Genomic DNA, 10,364 nt, shown 5'->3' on the forward strand with positions numbered 1-10,364 from the left:
CTAAACTGCATGATGAAAGGTGGATGCAAGACTTCTGCAACAAGAGCCCTGGAAACAGCCACCCTGGGCTTAACTGGCTCTGCTTTTCAGAAAAAGCTTAGCTGCAAAGCTTAGTCAAAGCACGCTGCTATTTATTCAGCCTGCACAAGGCACTGGCAGCAGGGAAGAGGTGGCCTGTTCCCAAACACACATGGCTATTGTGCAATCCAGACTACACATAGCATCCATCACTCTGCAGCACTTTTAAAAGCTGTTATTGTACACAGCACTGCAAAGCCAGTGATCAGACATGCATGTGAAATGTGCTAAACGCAAGGAACAGATACACAACATAAAATATTAAAGCAAAAAGCATGTTTCACCCCAAATCCCCCAGTTTACTAACTGAAAAATATTCTAGAACAGAGGGATACCACACAAGGAATGCCAAAAGCTGCCCTTCTGGTATTCCTCTAGCAGTGAGAAGTGCAGGAAGAGAGCACAGCTGTAGGACAGCAGCCCGCCAAAGAGACAGCACCCTGTGCTGCGGGTCTGGAGTTTAGAACTACAGCTCTGAACTTTGTGTGTTCTTTCAGTGCCACCTCTAGCTGGTTCACACTGAAATCCAGCTCCAGCTTCCTTCCTGTGGGTAGACGCAAGCATCTGCGCAGCAGCCCCGGTGCAGAGGACCATGCTAGCTACCTGCTGGGAAAAAATGCAGATACGATAAGGTTCACAGGGAAGGTAAAGATATGGTCAGAGTTGCTGCCAGAGCTCCCCAGGAACATTACACAGGCCTGAAAATGAAGAGTAAGTGGATGTCCCAAGGCCATTGCAAAAGTCTGCAGCAGTGCAGTGCTGTGCTGAAGGGCCCCGAGCACAGGCCTGGCAGGCAAGGGAGCTATGAACAACCACCGAGAGTCCAGAGACTCACTGCAGGCTGTCACACTGGCTTGCCACTGGAGAGGCAAACCTTGCCTGTTGCTCCTTATCAGAACCTCCCTGAACGTCAGTCATTTGTGGGGTGTCTTTTCCTTGTTAAAACAAATGATTGCAGAGTTCTCAAAAGCACAGCTGCCACAAAGGATAATAAGCCTTAGAAATAGTTACAAAACTGAGGTCCTCATAATGATTTCGTTTCAGTCATATCTTATTATACCCACATAACAGAATCCCAAGACAGTAGAAACCGTCAGTATGCAAGATGCTCTAAGACTCTTTAAATTAAACCCTACTGTTGTCCTAAATTATAGATAAATTTCTCCCTTTACTTGGTGATATGCAACATATTTTTTCTTCAGGGCAATTATATGATGTCAGCACAAATTATTCCTTTCCGCAGATGATAGGACCAGAGGCACTAAAAGAGCTTACAAAAAGCAAATCTGAATAGACAGAAGGAACTGCTTCCTTTGATTTGGAAATAACAAATTTGGCTGTGGCATGCTAGGTAAGGCAAAGGAGAGAAATAAAATTTGGGACATTAGTGGAGCTTAAAAAACTTCACATACTTAAAAATCAAAATTCAACTGCGCATTCTTGCTCTAGATTACAAAAAAAAACAATAGAAGTGCCTGTCTTTGGATGCTCATATCCCTCCATTAACTATCTACTGATGTGCAAAACTGAGATAATAGGTTATTGTCTAGTAAACAAGGGAGCCCTATTTTTGGCTTGGGAAAAAAAAAATATAGAATCTCATTTAGAATGTTTTTCTAGATGGCTTCCTATTCTTTCAGTTTTTCCTAGTAGACCAAACCAGAAGAAAGGTCAGAGGAAATGCTAGAGGTCAGGTGTTTGGGAAAGGTTCGCAAGATTTATATGAAGCAAGGCTTGTAGGGAGTGATAGCATCTTTTACTAGATCAAGTAATACAACCACAAAAAAAAAGAAAAAGAAAAAGAAAAAAAAAAAAAAGCTGTCAGGAACATGGCTCTAAAATGTTTTTGTTAGCTGATATACAAATACTTAATTTGCAAATCCAAAAACATGGAAATACTTCATTATCTTGCACAATTTTCCTTTATAAGCATTTTATTATTGCACTGTGTGCACTGGAAGTCAAGCTCTCGGTTGCCATCTGCTGTTTCTTTGTTTACATTTCATCATTTTGATTAGTGAGGCCAGGTCACAGTTTTAAAGAATTGTTAGGAGCAGGCACAAATGCTGCTTCCACAGACAGCCTGCCAGAGACAGGTGACTGAAAAAAATCTGGGAGGCTTTTTTAATGAAATGCTGCCCAGCTATTCATATGGAGAATGTTTAATGCACTCTCACTCCCCAAATAATCCCAAAATAATACCAAATACCTTTTAAATGACCTCAAGGGAAGTCACTCATATTGAAATTTTTAAGCTTATTGCACTCCTATATTTACAGAACCACATGCCCTATACATCTGTCCTGGCCATATTTACTTGCAATTAGCATGTTTAATTTTTAAAGAGTTGAGAGACATCGAAAACATCCATGCTATATGTTAAATACTTTCCAATCATTAGCCAGCTTTGTCAGTGCCTCTAAGAAGGTCTGACATTAAAATCACAGTAGGCTGTGTTCTGTCAAACCAAACCAAAGAATTTCTGCTTTGAATTTCTATGCTCCTGTAAGACAACTGTTCTGGAATTATCCACTTCACTCTTCTCAGACCCTTGCCACTGTCTGCACATTCAGTTTCAGTATCTGCCAGAGGCAGAAGCAGTAGCTGTTTCTGCTTTCTTACACAGGCTTAATATTTGTTCTCACTGCTGTGTGTGATCCAAAGAGCTCCGCACGGGAAGGTCTCACGGAAGAGCCACGAGACGGCTTTCTGCTGGGCTACAGCTGACACCAAACAGGGATCCAGCTCTCACTGGCAGCAGCCATAAACTGCTTGGCCTCCCCCAAAACTTTGTTAAACCTTACCTGCAAATAAAGTACAGCTTATGTCCTGCCACAGTAATTAAAATAAAAAGGAATCTCGCTAACAACCCCCAGTGCTGCACTGAAAGCCTGTGCACTTGAAAAGTGCAGAAGCCTGAAATGTTGAAGCTGGAAGTCCAGCGAGTCCCCAGCCCTTTAATGGGCTTCTGCCAACTCTTAATGTGATTTTAATGATCCTCCCTTTGAAGCAGTGATAATGCAGGCTATTGCTCAAGATGCGTTCATCGCTATAGCCACATCTGGGGTTTTGTCTTCAAGAAGAAGAAAAAAAAAAAACAAACAAAGGGATTACAAAGTTAAAAGGACTTCAATGACTACCAGCCCTGATGAAGCAGTATTTATTGCCAGGTTAGCTTCATGACAGATAGAGCCACTATATCCATTCCAGACCTTCAATCCCCTTCAAGATCTGCAAATCAATTTGGAAATAAATCCAGAAAGCTCTCTGTAGCTAACAACAGAGCTCTCTGATGAAATACTTCTTAGTGTTTGCTCCCTGTTAGTGCCCTTTGGTAAGGAGCAGGTAGCATCTAGCTTGCTGCCACTGCAGAGCAGCCAGCAGAGATTTCACAGCCATGTGAGCCGCTGGGGGAAGGTCTGTGACAACCCTTAGGAATGCTCCCTGACCAACTCAGAGCTGACCTATTCAGCTGCCATGGGGAGGCAGGGCACCTACGAGAGGGAGGCAAACATCTCTTCTGATAGCTCTTCCTCCCCTGGTTCAGTGCATGTATTAAACAACAAGCAAAAACCTCTGTGGTATTAGAAATTAAGTGTGAAAGCCACAGTAATGCTGGGCTTCCTTCTGTTTTTATGATTCCTTTTCATTCCTCGCCATCCTAGCCTTTTACAAACATTAGTTAATTCTCTGACAATCCTTATCTTTGCTTTACAACTGGGGAAGCTGGAGCACCGAACAGCGATGGTATTTATCTAGACAAGGCCCTGGAGACTCATGGTAGAGCTGAGAGCTAAGCCCCTGCCTTTGGCTCTCAATCTTGTATCCTAAACCCCTCCGTTTTCTGCACTTTCCAAATTACTCATCTTGAAATGCAGCACTTCTAAATAAAAAGGTAAATGTCAAACAGCACAATTGCCATTCACTGTTCTCCTTTCCCTCTGTTTGCTGGGACAGGCAGATACGGGTGCTCTGATTCCCTTCAGCATGGGTGTGAAACCGAAACCTTTGGAGTCCACTGCAAAGAGCTGTGTTTTGTTTTTCTTTTTCCTGGCACACAGGTTATCTGAATGCCCCAGTGTACAAAACAGCCATTACTAACCTGGGATGGGCCCAACACAGTGAAAGCAAGGAAGGAGGTAGCAATGGGCAGTTCTACCCCAGAGAAGAAGAGAGATGTTCAGAAATCAAGGAAAATTCTTCACATGTTGCAATGATGCGCTCTGCACCACAGCTCTTCTACGTTTTCCAAATGGCCATTTATGAAGCAGAGAGCTTTCTATTGCTATTAGCACCCTGCAAAATATAGAGGCATCTTGAGAAGAAAAATTATTTTACTGCCAAGTAGACAGGGATCTTCCTAATACAATTCTGTCTGGTGCAAAATCTGCCAACCTCTGAGATAAAACTCGCACCACACTACAGTGAGCATGACCTGTAGGTCTGGCCCTGCACCATTAAATTCCACACATTTGAATTGAATTGCATGTGATTTACTCATAACACCTACTTTTCGTAGTCAGTAGAGCTCTTCTCAATAACTTACCACAACTGGTAGAAATTATGCAGAAAACAGCAGTAGTAAAGCATGGTTTCTTAGCTGGAATAATATAGCAAGGTAGATAAACAGAAGAAATATCACTACTTACTCCTGGAATTTACTTTTAGAGTTTTTACTTCAAAAAGTGCAAGCCCACAGAAATGCTTATATTGCATACAGGAGCATATTGGTATTGCCTAAAATGTGTTCTTAAACATCCATATATTTAGCCCCTTTTTATTAGTTTCAGAAAAAATACAGGCATTACAGAAATGACCAGGGCTTCATTTACAATGTTTTAAAAGAATGTATAACTGTTTGCCACCAGAGTGATACCCCTACCAAAGTCAGGGAAGAGCTTCTGAGCTAATGTGAGCCTTTCTGAGGTAAGCATCAAATTCATTCTAGATGTTAATTTAGGGAGTTAAATGAAGAGAGAGATTGCATCGGTGATCAGGAAAGAACAACTGACCAAAGCTCATGGATGAGACCCTGAGGAGAGCTAAAATCAGTGACCAAACCACCACCTGTAAGAACATAACCCCTAAGAGCGTATTTCAAACTCAGGCAAGAGCTGCAGCACATATCAGCAAAAACCTGCAGTCAGCAGTAGCAAAGGCAGCTGACAGACTTAAATGAATGAGATGCAGTCTTGGAAAAGACAATGCAACTATCTGAAGATATTTCTACAGCACCTGATATCACGGAATTGAATTTAAGCACCAAGATACACTTTCTTTGCTCTATACAAATTGAAAGCCTCCTGAAAGAAGGAATTTGGAAAATTTTCAGACATAAACAACATCAGGGTGTTTACCACAGCTTTCAAATGGAGGAGGTTGGAGGGAAGACAATAACTGAGGTCATGAGAGTTATAGATGGGTGGCAATTAACTCCCCAGGATACTTCAGCTGCTGCGGTATAACACAGAGAGAAATGGTCACAGAGCTACCTGACCCAAATCCACTACACATCTTAAGGAACGAGATGAGCATCGTGATGTGGACGAAGAAACGTACAGCGAATCAATACAAAACGTGGCATCTTACTGCAGTCAGCCAGCGGGGGACTACCTACTTAGAATCTTCTCCCAGATTGCATTTTCCACTGAGAGAGACTTGATCTACTGAAGCCTTAAAAGCGCCTTCCCCAAGTTGGAATTTTAGTTCATCTCCCTCTTTTGTGCATGTCAGCCGTACGTTTTTAAAGAAATCAATAAGATCTCTTTCTGAGGACAACACTGCCTTACATGAACTGGCTACCTAGATTTCGGGTACTGGGCCTTGTTTTGGAGCGGCACTTTCTCAGGTCCACCTCCCCTCTCCTCCTCGTGACGTTACACCATCCCACTTTTCAACAAGTGCAAGATTATTTCCATTACCACAACACCAAACATGTTTACGATCTTTTAAAAGATGTTTTGTACTTTTAAAAGATGTTTTGTGCTTTTCCTTCATATCCCCTAGAGACTTCCCCTAAGTAAACTTGAAGGAAATTTCTATCTAGATTTTGGGAACACCTTTTCTGCCAGTGACATAAGCATGGCATACATAGTAGAGAAATCTATATGTTATTCAGTCGTTATTTTCTATAATCAAGAAGAAAAATTAGGGTTAATCCCCAAATCTCTCATCTTTTTTTTTTTTTTCTCCCTATCAGTTGGAATTTTACATAACACAAACAGAGATAGAATTAAGTCTTATTTCTGAGTTTCTTTCAGATTCTATTCATGATTTTTCACCTAGAAAAGTCTCTCACTATCTTAGTGATAACATTCACCTCCATTTCTTTCTTTAGCCTCCACTAAATTTTCAGTTCGATAATCAGGAAATATTATTACACTGAAATCCCTATAAACTGCCTGTCTTTGCTCAAGATAATCAAAATCTATACAGAGGATGGTTTCTACAGATATTTTTATCTTTTAATATTTATTCAACTCACTTGAACAATCACACTGATACAATATGAAAATTCTGCCTATATATTTATAAATTTGCTTTTTTCTTTTGATCTTCACTATGTAGTATCTTTACTTCAGAATAAAAACATTTCAAACAATGTCTTGATGTCAATTCAGTAATGCTGTTTAGGGGTTTGATATAGAGTGTTTCAATGAGGTTATCCCCCTAAAGATCTAATTGATCATCTGGGCTTAATCCCTCCATGGTACAGTTTATACAAGGAGTGATTTAATGGAGATAAATAGTTACAGCATCACAAAGTTTGGATTAAATGACTCACAAAAATTGATTAATCTGGGCTACATGAGTGAACAATGAACACGGGCTTCTCACTTCTACCATATCCAAGGTAACAGATCACCACAGCAGGAGAAAAATACAGCTTTGAGTTTCCCATACAATTGATAACATTAGACTCAACTGTTTTGTCCCCATACAGGGAAGCCAGTGGGCTAAATTATAAGACTATCCTCAAACATTTCATCAAACGTTTTCCAGCTCCTGAATCTACCCAGACATGCCCAAGATGATGTATCCAACAACAGACTCCTCTTTTGAATATAGCACTAGTTCACTCCCACTTCAAACCTCCTGAATCCCAACAAACATACATCTCAGATGTACTTCAAAAAGCAATATAAATATGTGTTTATTTGAAAATTTACACTTTCAGTGGATACATTAAGACATCATGAAACTGGCTTTTTATTATACTGGTACTGCTCAGCACAGAGCTGAAACATTGGGCTCTATGTGTAACAGGCAAGCTTGCAATGAATCTCAAAGCATATAAGAGGAAGCAAAAAAGACTGATAAAAATAAAAGCATCAGCTCCAAAATAGCATAACACACTCTCAGCTGCTGCTTCTGCAGTGCTTTAGAAAACACTCTGAACCTGTTACACTTGTGCAGTTTGGAGGTTTAAGACATTGATAATAATCATTTAGTGTCAGATGCTTTACTATTACTGCCTCAAAGAATCTACAAACATAACCCACCTGCTAGCTCATAAAGCATATGGTGATGACTTTAAAAAAATAAACCAGAAAAAGGAAAACAATTTTTTCCAGAAGTGATTTGTCTACCATCAGACATATTCCTAAAGTAGAAAGGTGGCTTTTTCATTGATCCTTGATCATTCATATTTTGACAAGGAGAGACAGAATCACACCCATTGTTACTGAATCATTTGTATGCATCATTTGTGTTATTGTCACAGTGCTATTAGTGCAATTCTCTGGAACATTTTGTTGGTTTGGAGCAGACTGTAATGTGATGATACATCAGGCATCAACATACAGTATCATCATCGTTCAAAACATTAAAGGAGTGTTATTTATCTGAAAATTGGTAGCATCCACAGCCCTATTTCACACTGTCATTTACAAAAGTGTGATAGAATGACACAATGTCTGAAGACAGCCTATCACAAAGACTTGTCCATGTTAGTCAGATCCCATTTGGGAAGGCAAATATAAATACAGAGGTGCTGTAAGAAGTGGACTTGACATTATTTCACATGTAGACATGGTCCACCACCATAGAGTATACCTCTGGATGAAAACTAATTATCCCATACAAAACATCTACTAATCACAAAAAAAAGGGGGGGGGGAGGGGGAGGAAACAAGAAAAAGGAGCTTATTAAATTCCAAAGTTTTAGATTACAAAAGGGAAAATGTTAACCCCAACACTGCTGTTCTAATGAGCTTGTTTAAAAAGTGTTGACTAGGCAAAACTATGATTTTAACTACAGGGGGCCACAACAGCTACCTGGAGAACTCACGTACAAGAAGTTCCATTTTTCAACTGATCAGAAAGCCAAGTATGCCTCGATGTTGATGAGATGAGCCAAGACCTTGACAGGTATCACAGAAGTTCACTTCAATGTAAGGTGCTAGAAAAACAAAGTTTGCCATTAGTTGACATCTTCTGTAGCAATTTTCAGCCAGCAAGTGACAGCTATTCTGCAAGCACAACATAAAGACAGTCTTCTGTGTTTTGTAAGGCCAATATTTTAGAAGATGATCTGAAGTCCCTTATTGATACAGTTTAGACATGAGCTCAACCCTGAAATTCATGTCAATGTCACCACTGCTGGAAATTAATTGCTGCTTTCTACCTGGAAGCATTTATTTGTTCGCTGTACCTGCCTCACTAAAGTGAGCGACTGCACTCCAGGCTGCTTCTGCTTTGGAAGCTCCAGCATTTCTAACTGCTTCTTTCCTAATACAAGTGGAAACTTCAAATCACTGTGACAAATCCATGGAAAGGATCTGCCAGTTCTCTTGTGCACTTGGCTATCTTATATTCCTCATGTACCTAAAAGCTTTAAGACCGTTAAGACATGCAAAGCATTGCAGCACCAGGAACAATCCCGAGTGGATGTCTGTCTGCCATGCTATCCCCATGCTTGCACAGTGTATTAACATGCAAATCCAGAACAGTGCATATGCTAATGTCTAGGAAAAGACTTGTCATTTCAGGATATCAACGTAATGAACAAGTGGAATTCTATAGTATCACCCTAGGAAAATGTATTGCATAGCACAAGTGACCAAGGAAGCCCTTCAGTGACCTGTTGGTAAGAATGAACAGACATGAATGGCAAAGGAAAGAATATGGCCAAAGAGAAGGAACACAGCTGTGGTCATTCTCCCTGCCCAGCTTCAGCAGCAAAAATCAGTGAACAATTTGTGACTCTGGCTCTGTGACCACCCACCAGTTTGGTGAATCTGTCCCTGTCAGTTTTCTTATACCTTGAGCTGCTATTCAACTCTCAAGCATCAAGCAGTGTACACGGTACAAGTGCAATGGCTTCAGGGTGCATACATCTGTTACTCCTGTGACTGCTGCTGAAGCACAGAGGTTGGGTTGGCAGATGTAAGATTTGCCTTTGAGGATAAATAGGTCATATATCAGAAAGTAAAAACAGAGAAACAGCTGCAGTCCTTCTTCCCCAACAGACTGGTACTTTGTTCAACCATACCCATAACAACTAAAGGCATAGTCCCTTGAGAGCAATTCCCCGTTCAACATTGCTTAGCAGTGGGCACAAGAGCGTAGCAAAGTCAGCTGGTAGAGGCCTATGATGAGGTACAAGCGAAGCACACCATGGTGAGAAGCCAGAAGTGAAGGGCTCAGCATAAACGCTTTCCTTGGCACATACTTACTAGAGTTTGTTACTATTAAAATAGAACAATTTGCTGTAGGAAAGCTCAATTTCAACACGTGCTTTCTCTGCTTTCCTCCAGCTTTTGAAGTTTTCATTGCAGTTAGTCCATTCACATGCAATCACTTGGATTGCACTGGCTTCTTTAGTGACGAATAAAAAAATAGGTGGTGGCTACAGTGCTTAAAGGAAAGGCAATGAATTGCTCAATGCTACAGCAACAGCTTGCCTCAAAATAGCAGCAGTTGCCCTTCTCCAAATAGCTCCAGTTAGAAAGCAACTGTGCTTGATGCAGAAGTAAAGATTAAGGGTCTGGTCCATACATGGGTTATGCTGGTAAATAAGGAATGCCTCCACTGGGAGTTAGACTGCTGGGAGATGGGACGAGCTCAGAACTGTATCCTGTGGCCACCATATGCAGAGAGGAATCTCAATATGGGGATAAGATAGTAACTAGAAGATTAACTTACGTTTTCTAACCAGGAACTTCAGTCTGCCCCACAGTGCTTGCAAAGGACACCTAAACTCTTCTTATCCCTTCTTTCTATACCTCTTCCCATGGCAAATCCCAAAACATGATACTCTATACTCTGCTGAACCCTTCAGCTAT

General features: G+C 40.8%; 1 long non-coding RNA gene across 1 annotated transcript in view; it reads right to left on the minus strand.

Moving 5' to 3' along the window:
• Positions 1–10,364, minus strand: part of LOC137863054 (uncharacterized) — a 94,101-nt gene that overhangs the window by 63,043 nt on the left and 20,694 nt on the right. Inside the window, exon 4 of the long non-coding RNA XR_011100653.1 lies at positions 8,373–8,479. This is a non-coding gene — a long non-coding RNA (uncharacterized lncRNA). The remainder of the gene's footprint in view (positions 1–8,372; positions 8,480–10,364) is intronic.

Source organism: Anas acuta, chromosome 12 (genome assembly GCF_963932015.1).
Source record: "Anas acuta chromosome 12, bAnaAcu1.1, whole genome shotgun sequence".
NCBI classification, from domain to species: domain Eukaryota; kingdom Metazoa; phylum Chordata; class Aves; order Anseriformes; family Anatidae; genus Anas; species Anas acuta.